This window comes from Phacochoerus africanus, chromosome 12 (assembly GCF_016906955.1).
Source record: "Phacochoerus africanus isolate WHEZ1 chromosome 12, ROS_Pafr_v1, whole genome shotgun sequence".
Classification (NCBI taxonomy): Eukaryota; Metazoa; Chordata; class Mammalia; order Artiodactyla; family Suidae; genus Phacochoerus; species Phacochoerus africanus.
In genome coordinates, this window is record NC_062555.1 from 37148190 (window position 1) to 37168783 (window position 20594).

General features: G+C 43.0%; 1 long non-coding RNA gene across 1 annotated transcript in view; it reads right to left on the bottom strand.

Moving 5' to 3' along the window:
• The window catches only part of LOC125112625 (uncharacterized), a 62992-nt gene extending 44166 nt beyond the window's left edge, over positions 1 to 18826 (bottom strand). Inside the window, exon 1 of the long non-coding RNA XR_007131204.1 lies at positions 18590 to 18826. This is a non-coding gene — a long non-coding RNA (uncharacterized LOC125112625). The remainder of the gene's footprint in view (positions 1 to 18589) is intronic.
• Positions 18827 to 20594: the final 1768 nt, after the last annotated feature.

The following is a 20594-nucleotide window of genomic DNA, read 5'->3' on the forward strand; positions in this document are numbered from 1 at the left end:
GAAAACATGCCAGGAAAGGAAAGAAAAACCAGACCCCAAAAGCCACAATGTTGTATGATTCCATTTTTATGAAATGCCCCAATTGGCAAATTCATGGAGACAAAAACTAGGTTGGTCGTTTCCAGGGCTTGGGGGATGGGTGAGGAGGGACTGCTAATGGGTATAGAGCTTGTTTTGGGAAAATGAAAACGTTCTGGAATTATATAGTACTAATGGTTGCACAACTCTGAATAAATTAAAAACCACTGAATTACATTACTGGAAATGGGTGAATTCAATGTTAAGTGAATATACCGCAATATTTCAGAAAGTCAGATCGGGAGTTCCCATTGTGGCAAAACAGAAATGAACCCAACTAGGAACCATGAGGTTGCAAGTTCGATCCCTGGCCTCACTCAGTGGGTTAAGAATCTGGGGTTGCTGTGAGCTGTGGTGTAGGTCACAGATGCAGCTCGGATCTGGTGTGGCTGTGGTATAGTGTGGCTGTGGTGTAGGCCAGCCAGCTCCAGCTCTGATTCGACCCCTAGCCTGGGAACCTCCATGTGCCAAGAATGTGGCCCTAAAAAGCAAAACAACCACAACAAAAGTCAGATCACACCATTCTTCTCTTCCTACCCTTCCAAAAGTTCATATCTCAAAAGAAAGAGTCGAATAAAGATTCTAGAGGGAGGGGGCAAGATAGCGGAGGAGTAGGATGTGGAACCATGCTTTCTCTGACAAATACATCAAAAATGTATCTAGAGATAGAGGACAAGATGGCGGAGGAGTAGGGGGACATGCTCGCCCTCTCCCACAAACACAACAAAAAAGGCACATCTACAGAATAAATGACTCGCACAGAACAGCAACCAATCGCTGGCAGAGGAACCTAAACTCCAATAACGGCAAGAAGTTCGTGACATGACTGGGCAGAACGGGAGGAAAGAGGAGAGTGAGAGAAGGCGAATCCGAGCGGGACGGGTGCTCCTGAAAAGGAACTGAGGAGGAGAAAGGAATCCCCCACCGTGGAAAGTCACCTACTCGGGGGAAAGAACAAACGAACCGGAGGAATCTCCAGATGCAGAGAAGAGTGTAGCAGTAAGTTGGAGTATGGAAAAGCCGATCAAGAACCAAACGGACCATCTGAACTACGGGCACAGTCACCAAAAATTGAGACGCCTGGGTGGGGGCTGGGCACCGAGACCTCGGCTCCAGAGGTTAGTCCCCGAGAACGGGCTGGGGGGTGGGGGGGGGGGGGGCGCGGAGCGGAGACTGCTTGGGAGGTCTAGAAACCGGTCAGTCAAGTTTGACGGGGCAGAGACTGCCTGGGAGACTAGAAAACAAAGCTGTCGCAGAGGAAGGGAGCAATACTCTAGGGGCGGGGAAGTGGAAAGCCGCATCAGAGGGAACCTGGGAGAAGAGCCTGGTCTGCGCCCGTGCTGGGGGAGGGGAGAGAAGAAGGGGTGGGTCCCCATAGAATACCCCCCACGCCACAGCAAGCTTACAGGCCCGCTAGCTAGCTGAAAGCTGTGTTTCCCAGTGCATCCCCTCCCCCCACCCCCGCCACCCCCTACGCTCTCGCTGAACCTGGGGCTGCCTGCCATCCAGGAGGGCTGGCCTCAACAATTGCCTGAAGCCTGCCACCGCAGGGGCTGTCCCTGCACAGGCCTGCTTGCCCTTTGGAGGGGCTACACTTCCGCAGAGCAGCACCAAACACCACCAGCCCCCGAGAAAAGGCCTGCAGCCCAGAAAAACTAGAACAAGCCTAGCCAGGCCGTGAATAGATCTGCCTAATTCTCGGACGGTTTTTCTGAGTCGGGCTGCCCCAGGGAGGAGCCTCTTGGGTTTTCAGCGGCCCTGCTACTGGCCCAGGCCCCCAGGGGGTGCCGAGACCTAATGGTTCAGCTGTATAGGACTGCCAGCTCTAGGCAGGACCCCCTGCAGCCCAGAAAAGCTGCAACAAGCTTGGCCGAGCCGGGAAAAGATCTCAGACGGTCTTTCTGAGTCGGGCTGCCCTGGGGAGGAGCCTCTTGGGTTTCCAGTGGCCCTGCTACCCGCCCAAGCCCCCAGGGAGTGCCCCACTCCTGAGGAATAGCTACTCAACACCACCAGCCCCCTGGAGGAGCCCCTGCAGCCCAGAAAAGCTGCAACAAGCTTGGCCAGACTGTGAAAAGATCCGCCTACATTCTCAGGCCGTCCTTCTGAGTTGGGCTGCCCTAGGGAAGAGCCTCTTAGGTTCTCAGTGACCCAGATAGCTGCTCCTGCCCCAGAGGGTGCTGCACTCCTGAGGAAACAGCTGCCCAACACGCCAAGCCCTGCAAGAACCCCACCGCCTAAAAACAACCAGAGGCAAGCTCTGCATGACCAAGTGAAATCTGCTACCATCGTGGTGTGGACCTCCCAGTCCTGTCTGCCCTCAGGAAGTCCTCCTTTGCTTCAAAGAAACACTGTTAGCCCCATCAACACTCCAGAAAAGCCACACTGCCTCAAAGATTGACCAACAACGCCAGCCCTCAGGAAATATTCCACGGCAGTGACAAGGCAAACACTGCCCAATAACGGAGAGTACAACTCCCTCAGGAGAAAGAAACAACAAGCAAGATGAAGAAGCTGAGAAACCACCCCCAGTCAAACCCAACAGGAGAACTCACCTAAAACAGTCAAACACTGAAACAGATCTCTGCAGTTTGACAGACCTGGAGTTCAAAAGAGAAATAGTGAAAATACTGAAGGAATTAAGAGAAGATATGAACAGTAATGCAGATACCCTCAGAAAGAACTAGAAAATATAAGGAGGAGCCAAGAAAAACTAGAACATTCATTTGCAGAGATGCAAACTGAACTAGGGCAGTAAAAACCAGAATGAATAATGCAAAAGAACGATCAGTGATATGGAAGATAGAAAATGGAAATCACTCAATCCGGTCAACAGACAGAAAACCGAATCAAAAAACTGGAAAGCAATATAGAGACCTATGGGATAATATAAAGTGGGCCAATCTACGCATAATAGGAATTCCAGAAGGGTAGAAAAAAGACAAGGGGATGGAAAATATATTTGAAGAAATTATCGCTGGAAACTTCCCAAATCTAAAGGATACTGGGTTCAAGATACAAGAAGCACAGAGGGCCCCAAACAAACTGAACCCAAATAGACCACACCAAGACACATCATAATAAAAATGGCAAAAGTTAGTGATAAAGAGAGGATCCTAAAGGCAGCAAGAGAAAAACAGAATGTTACCTACAAGGGACCCTCATAAGAAACAGCGACCTACAGACTACAGGCCGGAGGGAATGGCAAGAGATATTTAAAGTGCTAAAAAGAAAAACTATGCAACCTAGAATACTCTATCCAGCAAAATATCATTTAAAATAGAAGGGGAAATAAAAATTTTTCCAACAAAACAAAACTAAAGAATACAGCAACACAAAACCCAGGTTCAAGGAAATATTGAAAGGGCTTCTCTCAAACCAAAAAGAGAGGAAGGAAAGGGAAGAAAAAAGAAAAGAAAAAAAAAAGAGGAAGAACTAGGACTGAGGAAACCACAATCAGAGAGCAGTCAATCAAATGCCAGCAACAGATTTAATCACGAACATGCTTCAAACAAAATAAAATTAAAAAGAAAAAAATAAAAAAGAGTCATCAAAACCAAAAAGTGTGGCAAGGGATGTTAGAAATAAATAACCCTTTGTTTGTTTGTATGTATGTTTCTCTTCTTATTAATATAGTAATGAAGTGTTTGAACTTACAGGACCATCAGGTAAAACACACAATTATGGGAAGGGTGAGCATATATAAAAAACAGGGCAACCACAAGCCAAAACCAAATATTTGCATTTGCAAAAAATGAAAAAAAAAATACACTCAAGCAGATATAACAGGAGACCATCCAACCAAAAAAAAAAAAAAAAGAAAGGAAGAATGGAGAACCATAGAATCAACTGGAACACGAGGTTCAAAGGCAATAAATAATCATCTATCAATTATCACCTTAGATGTCAATGCACTGAGTGCCCCAATCAAAAGACACAGAGTGGCTGAGGGGATAAAAAGGCAAAAACCTACAATATGCTGCCTGCAAGAAACTCACCTTAGGACAAAAGATACATATAGATTGAAAGTGAAAGGGTGGGGAAAATATTTCACGCCAAACGACATGACAGAAAAGCAGGAGTCGCAACGCTCATATCAGACAAAATAGACTTTAAAACAAAAAGACATAAAGAAAGACAAAGAAGGACACTACTTAATGATTAAGGGATCCCATCCAAGGAGAGGGATGTACTATCGTCAACATATATGCCCCAAATATAGGAGCACCCAGATACATACAACAAATATTAACGAACATAAAGGGAGATATTGATGAGAATACAATCATAGTAGGAGACCTTAATACCCCCCCTCACATCCATGGACAGATCCTCTAGACAGAAAACCAATAAAACAACAGACATCCTAAAGGAAACAATAGAAAAGTTAGACTTCATTGATATCTTCAGGACACTACATCCAAAAAAAGCAGAATACACATTCTTCTCAAATGCTCATGGAACATTCTCAAGAATCGACCACATATTGGGACACAAAGCTAACCTCAATAAATTTAGGAGCATAGAAATTATCTCAAGTATCTTCTCTGACCACAATGCCATGAAATTAGAAACCAACCATGGGAAAAGAAAGAGAAAAAAACCTACTACATGGAGACTAAACAACATGCTACTAAAACCAAGGGGTCAATGAGGAAATCAAGAAGGAAATTAAAAACTACCTTGAAAACAATGATAATGAAGACACAACCCTCAAAATCTAGGGATGCTGCGAAAGCAGTGCTCAGAGGGAGATTTATAAGCAATACAGGCCTTTCTCAAAAAAGAAAAAAGATCCCAAATTGACAACTTAACCCTCCACCTACATGAATTAGAAAAAGAAGAACAAAAAAGACCTGAAGTCAGCAGAAGGAAGGAAATTATAAAGATCAAAGAAGAAATCCATAAAATAGAGACTCAAAAAACAATAGAGAAATTAATAAAACCAAGAGCTGGTTCTTTGAAAAGGTGAACAAAATTGACAAACCCCTGGCCAGACTCACTAAAAAGAGGAGAGAAAGAACCCAAATAACCAAAATTATAAATGAAAAAGGAGAAATCACAACGGATACAGCAGAAATACAAAAAACCATAAGAGAATACTATGAACAACTATATGGCAACAAGTTTGACAATCTGGAAGAAATGGACAACTTTCTAGAATCTTACAGCCTGCCAAAACTGAATCAAGTAGAAACAGACCAACTGAACAGACCGATCACTAGAAATGAAATTGAAGAGGTCATAAAATCACTCCCTACAAATAAAAGTCCAGGACCAGATGGCTTCACAGGTGAATTTTATCAAACATATAAAGAGGAATTGGTGCCCATCCTCCTTAAACTCTTTCAAAAGGTTGAAGAAGAAGGAATACTCCCAAAGACATTCTATGATGCCACCATCACCCTCATTCCAAAACCAGACAGAGATACCACCAAAAAAGAAAACTATTGCCCAATATCATTGATGAATATAGATGCAAAAGTTCTCAACAAAATCTTAGCCAACCGAATCCAATAACATACCAAAAATTTATACACCATGACCAGGTTGGGTTCATCCCAGGTTCACAAGGATGGTTCAACATACACAAATCAATCAGCATCATACACCACATTAACAAAAAAAAAGTCAAAAATCATATGATCATCTCAATAGACGCAGAAAAAGCATTTGACAAAGTCCAACATCCATTCATGATCAAGACCCTCGCCAAAGTGGGTATACAGGGAACATTCCTGAATAGAATCAAAGCCATTTATGAGAAACCCACAGCAAATATCATACTCAATGGGGAAAAACTGAAAGCCTTCTCACTCAAATCTGGAACAAGACAGGGATGCCCACTCTCACCACTGCTCTTCAACATTGTTTTGGAAGTCCTAGCCACAGCAATTAGACAAACAAAAGAAATAAAAGGCATCCATATAGGAAGAGAAGAGATAAAACTGTCGCTGTATGCAGATGACATGATACTATACATAGAAAACCCAAAGGACTCAACCCCAAAACTACTTGAACTGATTAATAAATTCAGCAAAGTAGCAGGATATAAGATTAACATTCAGAAGTCAGTTGCATTTCTGTATACCAGCAATGAAGAATTAGAAAAGGAATACAAAAATATAATACCTTTTAAAATCACACCTCACAAAATCAAATACCTCGGAATACACCTGACCAAGGAGGTAAAGGACCTATATGCCGAGAACTATAAAACTTTAATCAAAGAAATCAAAGAAGATGTAAAGAAATGGAAAGATATTCCATGTTCCTGGATTGGGAAAATCAATATTGTAAACATGGCCATACTACCCAAAGCAATCTACAGATTCAATGCAATCCCTATCAAATTACCCAGGACATTTTTCACAGAACTAGAACAAACAATCCAAACATTTATATGGAACAACAAAAGACCCAGAATCGCCAAAGCAATCCTGAGAAACAAAAACCAAGCTGGAGGCATAACTCTCCCAGACTTCAAGAAATACTCCAAAGCCACTGTCATCAAAACAGTGTGGTACTGGTATCAAAACAGACAGACAGACCAATGGAACAGAATAGAGAACCCAGAAATAAACCCTGACACCTATGGTCAATTAATCTTTGACAAGGGAGGCAAGAACATCAAATGGGAAAAAGAAAGTCTATTCAGCAAGCAGTGCTGGGAAACCTGGACAGCTGCATGCAAAGCAAGGAAACTAGAACACACCCTCACACCATGCACAAAAATAAACTCAAAATGCCTGAAAGACTTAAATATACGACAGGACACCATCAAACTCCTAGAAGAAAACATAGGCAAAACACTCTCTGACATCAACATCATGAATATTTTCTCAGGTCAGTCTCCCAAAGCAATAGAAATTAGAGCAAAAATAAACCCATGGGACCTCATCAAACTGAAAAGCTTTTGCACAGCAAAGGAAACCCAAAAGAAAACAAAAAGACAACTTACAGAATGGGAGACAATAGTTTCAAATGATGCAACCGACAAGGGATTAATCTCTAGAATATATAAACAACTTATACAACCCAACAGCAAAAAAGCCAATCAATCAATGGAAAAATGGGCAAAAGACCTGAATAGACTGTTCTCCAAAGAAGATATACAGATGACCAACAAACACATGAAAAAATGCTCAACATCGCTGGTTATAAGAGAAATGCAAATCAAAACTACCATGAGATATCACCTCACACCAGTCAGAATGGCCATCATTAATAAATCCACAAATAACAAGTGCTGGAGGGGCTGTGGAGAAAAGGGAACCCTCCTGCACTGTTGCTGGGAATGTAAACTGGTACAGCCACTATGGAGAACCGTTTGGAGATACCTTAGAAATCTATACATAGAACTGCCACATGACCCCGCAATCCCACTCTTGGGCATCTATCCGGATAAAACTCTACTTAAAAGAGACACGTGCACCCGCATGCTCATTGCAGCACTATTCACAATAGCCAAGACATGGAAACAACCTAAATGTCCATCGACAGATGATTGGATTCGGAAGAGGTGGTATATATACACAATGGAATACTACTCAGCCATCAAAAAGAATGACATAATGCCATTTGCAGCAACATGGATGGAACTAGAGAATCTCATACTGAGTGAAATGAGCCAGAAAGACAAAGACAAATACCATATGATATCACTCATAACTGGAATCTAATATCCAGCACAAATGAACATCTCCTCAGAAAAGAAAATCATGGACTTGGAGAAGAGACTTGTGGCTGCCTGATGGGAGGGGGAGGGAGTGGGAGGGGTCGGGAGCTTGGGCTTATCAGACACAACTTAGAATATTTACAAGGAGATCCTGCTGAATAGCATTGAGAACTTTGTCTAGATACTCATGTTGCAACAGAAGAAAGGGTGGGGGAAAAATGTAATTGTAATGTATACATGTAAGGATAACCTGACCCCCTTGCTGTACAGTGGGAAAATAAAAAAATTATTAAAAAAATGTATCTACATGTGAACAATTCTCACAGAACATCTACTGGAGGCTGTCAGAAGATCTAGACTTCCAAAGGGGCAAGAAAACCTCCACGTAACTAAGCAGGACAAAATGAAAAAGAAAAAGAGAGAAAGAAAGGAATTGGGATGGGACCAGTGCCTCGGTGAGAGCTGTGCAAAGAGAAAGGTCACTGCGCACTGAAAATGCCCCTCAATGGCAGAGAGACCAGTCAGGACAAAGGGGCAGCTTTGGAGCCTTGGAGGAGACCACTGCAACTGGTTTGTGGACGGCAAGCCACAGAAGACCTGCAAAGTTGGTTGGTGCCACCTCCCAGCACATCCCAGCCAGAGATGGATGGGGGCTGGACACTGAGGCTTGGGCTTTGGAGGTCAGATCAGGGAAAAGGATTGGGGTTGGCTATGAGGAGACACCCTGAGGGAGCTAGGGTGGGATGCACTGTAATCAAAGGAGACTGGGAAGAAGCCTGAACCTTTCAGAGAGGGATGGTACTATTGGTGGAGGGTGCAAGAGGGGGTGTGGGGCCACTAGAGGTGTTCCTTTCTCCATGCACAGGCTTTCAAGCCACAGGGCACCACTTACATGAGCTCCTGGGGCTGATACTAGCCAACGTGATCACCTTGAACTCCAGAGGCGGGAGCAGCCCACTGCCTCCATTGAAGGTCTCATAAGCAAATGACAGTCACTGCTCTTCCTTCTCAGGAATGCTTGAGGCCTATAGCTGCCACGGCCCCAGAGGGCCTGCAAGTGAGACCAGGCACCAACCTCTTCCAACCCCCTTCCAGGGAGCATGCACAACTGCTGCCGCTGTGCCCCGGGGGTCTAAGACCAGGCTTCTGACTCCCTGAGAGCACACACAGATCACTGCTACCACTCCTGGGAGGTATGCAACTGGGCACTGACCACTGCCCCAGACTCCCAGGGAGCTTGCATAGCCCAAGTGCTGCCACTGAGGGTTTTGCAACCAGGCACTGACCTCTGCCCTTGCTTCCTCAGGGTGTGTGTGGCCCACAACCACTACTGCAGAGTCTGCAACCAGGTGTCAACCACTAGCCACTGATGGACTCCAGGAGGGGTCACATAAGCCACTGCCACCTCCTGTGTGGACTATATCCCCAGTCCCAGCCCGGCTCTGGGTGTGCATAAGAGTTGCTACCACTACCAAGAATTTCAGGACTAGGCACTAGCTGCCCCAGCTGCATACCTATTACAAAGGAATAACAGCCAACACACACTGATAGACACCCATACTAAAAACAGCTCTGTGCTTAGGAGGGAGGGCTGAAATCTCTCCTCCAAGCTGTGTGAATCACAGATTTACCCTTCTGCTGCTGGCCTTATAAATTCAGCACTGGTGGAAGATATGAAGGGACAAGGGCTCACGCACCTGAGACAGGTCTGTCTTGAACAGCTGTAGGCCTTGTGGGCAGGTACACATGGGGGCTGAACCAGGCCTCCATAAGTCCCACAGTGGACCCAGGGGCACAAACACTACAATCCTGAGTCCTGACCTCAGTGGATCTGTGTGGGTGACCTAGTGAAAACAATGCCTGAGAGACACCAGGGCCAATTATTGACACAATGGAAAAGTTAGACTTATTTGATATCTTCAAGACATTACATCCATCCAAGTACTAACCAGGCCCGACCCTGCTTAGCTTTCGCAATCAGACAGGATCAGGCACGTTCAGGGTGGTATGGCCAGAGACCAGGACATTACCTCCAAAAAAATCAGAATATACATTCTTTTTCAGTGCATATGGAACATTCTAAAGTACTGACCACATACTGGGGCACAAACCTAACCTCAACAAATTTAAGAGTATAGAAATTACTTCAAGTATCTGCTCTGACCACCATGACATGAAACTAGAAATAAACCACAGGAAAAGAAATGAGAAAGAACTGACCACATGGAGAGTAAACAACATACTACTAAAAAACCAATGGGTCAATGAGGCAATCAAAAGGGAAATTTAAAAATGCTTCAAGACAAATGATAATGAAAACACAACCATTCAAAATCTGTGGGGTGTCACATAAGCAGTGCTTAGAGGCAAGTTCATAACAATATGGGCCTTCCTCAGGAAAGAGGAAAAATCTCAAATCATCAACTTAACCCACCACCTAAAAGATTTTAAAAAGTACCAACAAAACCTAAAGTCAGCAGAAGGAAGGAAATCATGCAGATCAGAGAGGAAATCAATAAAATAGATATTAAAAAAATAGGAAAAAAAATCAATACAACCAAGAGGTGATTCTTTTAAAGGGTAAACAAAACCAAGAAACCTTTGGCCAGACTCACTGAAAAGAGGAGAGAAAGAATTCAAACAAAATAAGAAATGAAAAGGGAGAAATCTCAATGATAGTGCAGAAATACACACACACACAAAAAAAAAAAACCATAAGAGAATACTATGAAAAATTATATGCCAACAAATTTGACAACCTAGAAGAAGCGGACAACTTTCTAGGAGCATACAGTGCACCAAAACTGAATCAAGAAGAAATATATCAACTGAACAGAAATGAAACTGAATATGTAATAAAAAACACTCCCCAAACAAAAGTCCAGGACCAGATGGCTTCACAGGCTAATTCTACCAAACACACAAAGAACTTAAACACATCCTTCTTAAACTTTTCCAAAAGATTGAAGAAGGAATAATCCCAGAGACATCCTATGAGGCCACCATCACCCTAATACCAAAACCAGACGAAGATACTACCAAAAAAAGAAAATCATATGCCAGTATCTTTGAAGAATATAGATGTAAAAATTCTCAACAAAACTTTAACCAACTGAATCCAATAACATATAAAAAAAGATCAAATACCACAACCAAGTGGGATTCATCCCAAGGTCACAAAGATGGTTCAATATACACAAGTCAAAGTCATACACTACATTTAAAAAAGACAAGTCAAAAACCACATGATTAATTCAATTGATGCAGAAAAAGCATTTGACAAAATCCAATATTCATTCATGATAAAAACTCTTACCAAAGTGGGTATAGAGGAAGTGGGTATAGAGGGAACATAACAAAAGCCATTTATGACAAACCCACAGCCAATGTAACTCTCAACAGAGAAAGCTGAAAGCCCTCCCACTAAAATCTGGAACAAGACAAGGATGCCCACTCTCACCACTTTTATTCAACATAGTATTGGAAGTCGTAGCCACAACAGTCAGACAAACAAAGGAAATAAAAGGGATCCAAACTGGAAGAAAAGTGGTAAAACTGTCACTCCATGCAGATGACATGATATATTTTATATATATATATATATAAACATAAGGATTCCACACACAAAATACTCCAACTAATCAACAAATTCAGCATAGTAGGATACAAGATTAACATTCAGAAATCAGCGGCATTCTGTATAATAGCAATGAATATTAGAAAAGAAACAGAAAAAATACCTTTTTGCACCCCCCCCAAAAAATTAAATACCTAGAAATAAGCCTGACCAAGTAGGTAAAAGACTTATTTGCCTAGAACTATAAAACACTGATCAAGGAAATTAAAGAGGATTCAAAGAAATGGAAAGATATTCCACACTCCTGGAAGAATTAATATAATTAAAATGACCATACTACCCAAAGTGATCTACAGATGTATTGTGATCCCTATCAAATTACCAATGACATTTTTCAGAGAACTAGAACAAACAATCCAAAAATTTATGTGGAACCATAAAAGACCCAGAATTGTCAAAGCAATCCTAAGGAAAAACAACCAAGGAAGAGGCAGATCTCTCCCAACTTCAGACAATATTACAAAGCTACAGTAATCAAGACAGTGTGGTACTGGTACAAAAACAGACATACACATCAATGGAACAGAATAGAGAGCCCACAAATAAACCCAGACGGTTATAGCGAATTCATCTTCAACAAAGGAGGCAAGAATATAAGATGAGAAAAATACAGTCTCTTCAGCAAGTGATGCTGGGAAAACTGGACAGCTACATGTAAATCAATGAAACTGGAACACAGCCTCACACCATGCATGAAAATAAACTCAAAATGGCTCCAAGACTTAAACATAAGATATAAGACACCATAAAACTCCTAGAAGAGAACACAGGCAAAACATTCTCTGATATCAGCCATTCAAATGTTTTCTTAGGTCAGTCTCCCAAGGCAATAGAAATAAAAACAAAAATAAACCAATGCGACCTAATCAAACTTAGAAGATTTGCATAGTAAAGGAAAACTCTTCTTTTTTCTTTTTTCGTATTTTCTAGGGCCGCACTCCTGGTGTATGGAGTTTCCCAGACTAGGGCTCTAATCAGAGCTGAAGCCGCCAGCCTACGCCAGAGCCACAGCAACTCAGGATCCGAGCCGAGTCTGTGACCTACACCACAGCTCAGGGCAACGCCGGATTCTTAACCCACTGAGCGAGGCCAGGGTTCAAACCCGTATCTTGTGGTTCCTAGTCAGATTCATTAACCTCTGAGCCACAATGGGAACTCCAAGGAAACCACTTTTTAAAAATGAAAAGAAAACCTTTGGTAAGTAATGACATTCTGTTGTATAGCACTGGGAACTATATCTAGCCACTTGTGATGGAGCATGGTAACGTGAGAAAAAGAATGTATATATGTATGTGTGACTGGGTCACCTTGCTGTACAGTAGAAAATTGATAGAACACTATAAACCACCTATAATGGAAAAAATAAAAATAAATAAAAAATAAAACAAACATCATACTAACTTTATGCTCAAAAAAAAAGAAAGGAAAAGAAAACCTTTGGAATGGGAGAAATGATGCAGTTGTAAATGACGCAACCAAGAAGGGCTTGATCTCCCGAATATAAAAACTACTCATACAACTCAACAACCAAAAAACAAACAACCCAAATGAAAAATGGGCAAAAGACCTGAATAGACATTTCTCCAAAGAAGACAAAAGGAGAGCCAACAGCCACATAAAAAAGAATGCTCATCAATAACTATCAGAGAAACGCAAATCAAAACTACAATGAGCTACCACCTCACACTGGCCCGAATGGCTATCATTAATAAAAACTACAAATAACAAGTGCTGGAGAGGGTGTAAAGAAAAGAGAACCCTTCTACACTGTTGGTGGGAATGTAAACTGGTAAAACCACTACGGAAATAGTATGGACGTTCCTCAGAAAACTAAACATAGAACTCCTATATGATCCAACAATCCCACTCCTGGGCATACATCTGAACGCAATTACAATTCAAAAATATACATGTACCCCTATGTTCACAGTAGCTCTATTCACAATGGCCAAGACATGGAAACAACCTAAATGTTTCCATGGACAGATGAACAGATTATGAAGATGTGATACACATACACAATGGACTACTACCCAGCCATGAAAAAAATGAAATAATTCCATTTGCAGCAACATGGATGGAGCTAGAGATTCTCACACTACGTGAAATAAGTCAGAAAGAAAAGACAAATACCATATGATATCACTTATATGTGCAATCTAAAGTATGTCACAAGTGAACCTATCTACAGAACAGAAACAGACTCACAGACACAGAGAACAGACTTGTGGTTGCCCAGGGGAGTGGCGGAATGGGATGGACTGGATGTTTGGGGTTAGTAGATATGAACTATTACATTTAGAGTGGATAAGCAATGAGATCCTGCTATATAGCACAGGGAACCATATATAATCATTTGTAATAGAACATGATAAAGATAACATAAAAACGTGTGTATATATATATGACACACACATATATATGACTGAGTCACTCTGCTGTACAGCAGAAATTAACAGAACATTGTGAATCGACTATAATTAAAATTTTTTTAAAAGAAATGTGGGGTGGGATGGATAAATTAGGGAGTTGGGATTGACATGTTCACACTGCTATATAAGGACCTACTGCATAGCACAGGGTAGTCTATACTCTGTAATAACCTATGTGGGAAAAGAATCTTAAAAGGAACAGATATGTGTGTGTGTATATATATATATATATATATAACTGATTTTCTTTGCTGCACACCTGATACTAAGACACTAAGTCAACCATAAGTCAATAAAATTTACTAAAAAATAAACAAATTATACTTCCTGGAAGGTTCTAAAGTCCAGAATAGAGATTTCAAATACAAGATTATATTTAGCGCCTCCAACTGTTATAGTGCCATTTTCTAACTGACTACTGTATTGCCAGTTCCTGGGCCTTCTCTTCTTTTCTGTAGTTTGCCGTAGCACCCAGAATGAAATACTAAGAGGCATGTTCCTTGAGGAAAGGTGTTGTCCTTTGCCATTGGTACATACCCATTGCCGAGAAGAGTACCGGGCCCATGACAGGCACTCCAAGAATATTTGTTGAATAAATGGTTTGATAACTTGCATAGCAAGGTTTTTTTTTAATCCGGCCTGATCACAGATTGGTAAATGTCACAGTAATGAATTCTGTTTTGTTCACTATGCTTTTTATGATGAGATTCTTCCCACGGACCCTTTTTTTCAATTAAATTTTGGAAGACTCTACAGAGCTAGGCTCCCGGCTGCTTCTCTGGCCTCATCTCCCATCATCTTCAACCTGGCAGTCCACTCCAGCCGCATGGCCTCCTTTCTGTTCTTCAAACACGCCTCCTGCTCCCTCACGCCTCAGGGCCTCTGCCCTCGCTTTCCCCTCAGACCTGGATTCAATCCTCCACATATCTGCACAATTAACTCCTGCACCTCTTGAGATCTTTGTGCAAATGTCCCCTTTTCAGTGAGACTGACCCTAACGACGTGCCCCAGTACTTCTTTTCCCCATCTCTTCCTGTTTTTTTCCTCTAGCATTTATCACTACCTAAAATACAACACGTCGGAGTTCCCATCATGGTGCAGGGGAAATCCGACTAGGAAACATAAAGTTGCGAGTTCGATCCTTTGGCCTCACTCAGTGGGTTAAGGATCCGGCGTTGCCATGAGCTGTGGTGTAGGTCACAGACACAGCTCAGAACTGGCGTTGCTGTGGCTGTGGCGTAGGCCGCCAGCTACAGCTCCAATTGGACCCCTAGCCTGAGAACTTCCCTATGCCATGGGTACGGCCCTAAAAAGCGAAAAATAAATAAAATACAAAATGTCTTTCTTACTTATTTCTTATTTATTGTCCATTTCCTCCCACTAGAATTTAAGGTCCATGATGGCTTGAATTTTTATCTGCTTGCTTACTACTTTATGTTTCACATTCTACTGGGCATACAGTAGGTGCTTACTAAATATCTGTGGGTGACTACAGAATAAAGGAATGCCTACAGGGATAAATGGGTTTGGAGGACCTGTTCTGAGAATGAAAGCATTTCCAGGTTCAAACAACAGACATACAAATGACTTTGAGAATCTGCTTTCGGGAAAAGTGGATACTGACTGTGATCAAACACTTATTCAAGCCTAAGAGCTGTCAGATGTTTTCTGATACCTTGCTAGTTAATCATCGTGACCACATATAGAAGCAGCGGGCCCCAGGCTCTTTTCTTTCAGCAGCTGAGTGTGTGCGCCCAAGCTCAGCTTCTCCTGCTTGATGCTCACATTTCACTTGTACTTCTTCCTCGATTACGCACAGTGACACAGACTGGCAGGGAACTCTGTCTCTTTCAGGATATTTGTGCTTTGAGTCTGTTTAACTCTGGCCCAGCTCTGCAGACTAAAAATGCTCTGATGTGCCAGTCAAGAGGAGGAGGAGCCTTCCAGCAGGAAATCCACTCCATCTGACCTCACAGCTTCCTGAGCTGCAGAAAGCATCTTTGTTGTGCTTAAAAGGCCTTCCACATGCGCCCTGCAGGAGTATAGGATTAAACTTACGAACATTTAAGAGTAGGCTCAATGCACAGACTTTTACTTTTGATTCATTCACTCAAATGATTCAGATTCTTTGATGGAGACCTGAAACTGGGAGAGAGAGAAGTTTCTCAGGCTTCTGAAAAATCATAATGCTTTTGGGAAATTGAGTCTTAGCACAAAGAAATCCCTCTGTGCATCTGCCATCTCCATTCTCTGTTTTGTAGATAAAATAACTACTGTTTTGTGTCTGTGTAAAGCAGAAAGAGAAAATTCAGAAAAAGTTCAAAGGACCATCTCTGTCATCTTCAAAATCTCTTTCTTCTCTGATACCCTGACATGTCTGCCCTCTGCTGCAAAATATTTGCTCTACAGCAGCTGAGCCTATCTATGCTAATGATTTTAAGTAGCATCTACAACCCAAATTAGTATAATCCAGAATCCAGCCCCAAAACACCTGCTTTGGGTCCACATAAATATCCCAGAGGTACTTCATTTAACACTAATTTATTCCCACCACAACAAAATTTTTAAAAATATTTTTAAAGACTTAGTAAAAAAAAAAAAATACAAAGAAAGTATAGCTCTCCTTCTGTTGCCAAGCCTGACTAATAGCATTACTTTCTCCCACTGAAGGAAAACAGGAAATTCAAAATCAAACCTGACTCTGCAACTTCTGTCAATCAAGTCACTACTTTACCCTATTTCAATGAACCTCCTAATTTTTCCTAACCATGTATCTTTTGAAGGAGGATTACCTCCTGCTTACATTCAAAAGCCAACTCTGGGGCTTTCTTCTGCTAATCTTTGAAAGATGATTGCCCTCTGCTCCCACTTTGCAACACTTATTACTCAAATGACCATGAAAATGAAACCAGCTGTTCTCCCCACCCTCTGCTGGTGCTGCACCTGGGTTTTACCTTGAGCTAAGGAGGATCTGGCTCTGTTACCAAACTTGGGTCCACTCACCTTACATGAACCTACTCCCCATCCACTGATACAAGGTTGTGGTGAAGAATACACAATGTACAGTGTTTACTGCAAGGGACCCGACATGGGGCCAAACAATAAGAAGAGCCAGCACGTGCTCAAAAGGCCCAAATGCCCTAATGGCTTTCCCAAAAGGGTTTTTTAAACCAGTGCGAGGGGGAGGGTCACAGGGCGTGGCATCAGCTCGTGCCCAGTTCTCTGATTGGTCGGTGGGGAGGTAACAGGGCGATGTTTCAGGAATCTCAATCATTAACCTTCTGGGGTATACATGCTGTGGTCGGCTTGCAGTTAACTTTTTCCACCTGGTGGGGGTTTTTAAGTATCGGCAAAACACCTTAAGGACATGGCACAGGATATTACCTGCAGCCCTTGAAGAGGAACTAAAGGTCCTTGACTTTACTATTATTCATTTGTCTTGCTTGACTGTTTTGTTTTTGCACTTTCTCATATCTCTGATTTAAGTTTGCTCTTTGGAACTTAGGGAAGACCTAAGAGGCTAAAGCTTTTCTAGAAACAAGATGTGGGGACATAGAGGGGTATTTCTCTGGGAAGGCCCTGCCAGATGCTGTTGGGTTTCAGCCCTAGGTAAACATTCAGCTCTATTACTTCCAACCTGTTCGAGCTTGGATGCGATATTATATGCCATGCATGCAAAAACACAGAAGTCAGACCTATAAACAGGTTATCATAAGAAAGCCCCATAAATGCATAAGGTTCTAGAGACCCATAGGTTATCCCATTCTATTAAGCTGAGCCTCCCTGGACCTCTAAGGAAGGCAGTGCAAATTTTGCAGGTCTCATTTTTACCATCAGGGAGGACTACACTGAGAAGCCCCATTAGTGCTGAAGTGATTTCACCACCATGCTGCCTCCTAAAAGTGGACAGATGAGGCTCATGGGTCCAGAGTCCAGGCCTAACTCTCATGCCCAGGAAAGGTTAGGGCTGTCTGAATCCATCCTGAGTTCCCATCCAACTGTCAAAGGATAAGGTTCAGAAGGCTGAGAAATTTCCTGTCTACCGCACATGCATTATTCTTAATCAGAACATAGATTCTTAGGAGTTTCCATTGTAGTGCAGCAAAAACAAATCCAACTAGTGTCCATGAAGGTGATTTGATCCCTGGCCTCACTCAGTGGGTTGGGGATCTGGTGTTGCCCTGAGCTATTGTGTAGGTCAAAGACGCAGCTCTGATCCTGAGTTACTGTGGCTGCAGAGTGGGCTGGCAGCTGCAGCTTCCATTGTACCCCTAACGTGGGACGTTCCATATGCCATTGAGTGCGGCCCTTAAAAAAAATTTTTTTTTAATTCTTTAAAAGCATGGATTTTTTCTTTTGAATCCTAAGTGTGAACCAGGAATTGCAGCTAAAGTATTACATTTAGACCCCTAGGCTCAGCTACTGTCCCATTCCTCCTAGAGACGCTTCTCTGCACCCAAGCTTATATTAATGAGACTGAAGGCAGAATTAACTGGAATAGACACCAGCTTTGCCAAATGAACAGGAGCAAAGGACAAGGCTGCCCCCAAGTGGGAAACCGACAAAGAACAGCAATGATTCCAATCGACTTTAGTTCAAGAAACTGAACGGGCTCCGCGTTTCCAGATAGCAGGACTTTCCCTCTTCGAGAGCTGCTGGGGAGGAAACTGGGGTACCGATTCTTTTACTCTTTCGGGGTGAGAGAGACGATGAGAAAATAGAATATGCGAACCCGGTGCCTCCCAACCTCCCCGCCCTATTAAGTACCTGGTTAAATGGAGATTCTGGGTCCTCACCGCAGAGACTTCGACTTAGTGGGCCAGGAGTGGGAAACTGAAGTCTGGATTTCTAACCAAGTGAATCTGATGGTCTTGGGGGATTTGGAGATTCTGGACTGGGAAGCAATTTTCTGTTTTCATTCTCGGGTCCCGGGCAGCAGCCAAGCGCTTTCGAGCCATAGGAACCCAAAGGTCGAGGCCTTTCCACGTGTGCTCTCTAAGCCCCCCAGAATCTGCTTTGGCGTCTCCCCAGCCGCCGCTGCCAGACCCCACCCACACGCCGCGGGCCCGCCCCCGGCACCGTGGTTTCCATGGCGACCGCTCCCCCACCACCTTGAGGCTTCCTTAGCTCAGTGTAAGATTCCTTTTCTGTGAGCCCCAGTGTCCACCGCCAGACCAAGAAAGGGGATTCTGGTCCAAGACAGTAAAGCTAAAAAGTAACTTTTATTATTATCGCTGTTACTATTATTATGCTTATTGATGTGAATATTTATTGTGCCTATTATTTAAAATAAGCTGTAAGGATTTTGTTTTGGCGGGGAGCGGGGCGGGGAGAGGAATCGTGCGATGTGTCTTTCTAGTATTTTTATTTAACATCTCACCTGCAGGTTCAAGTGCTTGGGACAGACTGCCCGCCCCCCGCCCCCGCTCCCCCACCCCCACCCTCGTTGAAAGAATCCTAGGTTTCTACTTTCGTTAGCCATTTACCTTTGCATAGCCTTCCCTGTTGCACGAGGCTTCTCGGATGTGTGGCTTGTGCATTTGTCTAGAACGGGACACACTGAGGTGATTCCCAGACCTTAGGCTTCCTGTTCCTCACTTTACTGTTCAGCCCTGCCCTTCTTTGCAAGGGCCGCAGTCTCGGATGAACCAGGTAGAGGAGGTCAGGTTCTAAGCGGGCTTCGGTGGGAATGTAAAGACTACTTCAGAAGAACCCCCACCTGGCCTGAGTTTTGCATTCCCAAGTCCTCCTAACTCTAGTCGGTGACCCCACCCCTCCCATTCTCATTAACTTCCCTCAGGAGAGGGCCACACCTTCTGGAAGGGCGGGATTTTCTGGTTGTCAACCCTTAGGCCTGGGTATACTCTCAAAAGGTGCCATAGATGGGTAGCATGGTCAGCTAGACAAGCCCTACCCCAGCAAGCCGGTCAGCTTTTCTTTTTGGTCATCCAGGAGGATGCTGGATGATTCTGAGTCAGGGTGCTTCCTTGGGGTGGTTTGACTGTTTAGGATGGCCAGAGGCTAAGTGGAAATCTAGGCAACTCAGGAATCCTGTTGATGCGTGGAGTAAATGCTGAGGAGAAATGGGGAACACTTGGGAGGGCTATTTCCTACACTTTTCACTGTAACCCAATGGGGAGCTATTACAATCTCAACTTTAAAGAAGAGGAAGGAGGAGCAAAGAGTACTCCAGAAACTGCCCAGGGGTGGTGTGCAGAGTTAAACCACATAGAATCTGACTTCCAACCTCCTACTCAGTACTCTGAATTTAGCTTCGTTTTCTTTTGCCCTTATAGAGCTTTTATTCAAGCCTCACCTCTCAATAATTTAAGCAAATCAAATAGCTCGTTTAACAGCTGTTTGATCTCTGCCTCTCACCCCCTCCCACTGTAGTTGCTTGAGGTCAGAGATAACCACATCCACTTCATGAGTTCTGTATCTGCCACACAGGAATGTTTGCTCCCAGGAAAGTTCGATGAATGAATGAATGAATGAAGAGCAAAGAGAATGGGTGCTTCAGAGTTTTTGCATTTATCCTATAAGTTAAAAGAAGGAAATATAACAAGGTTATAATTACCTTTTCTGGGGCGGGCACCTAAGATACTTTATCCCCGATTTATTCCCACAGCGTGAGATACGGAAGTTTCACTTCTTTTCCCTCTTGTTGTGCATGAGGAAACAGCTTAAGATTGCTTGTGCTGGAGCTGAGATTTACACTCAACATTGTTTGCGTCCCAAATCTGCATCTTTCCCACATACCATGCGTGCCAGG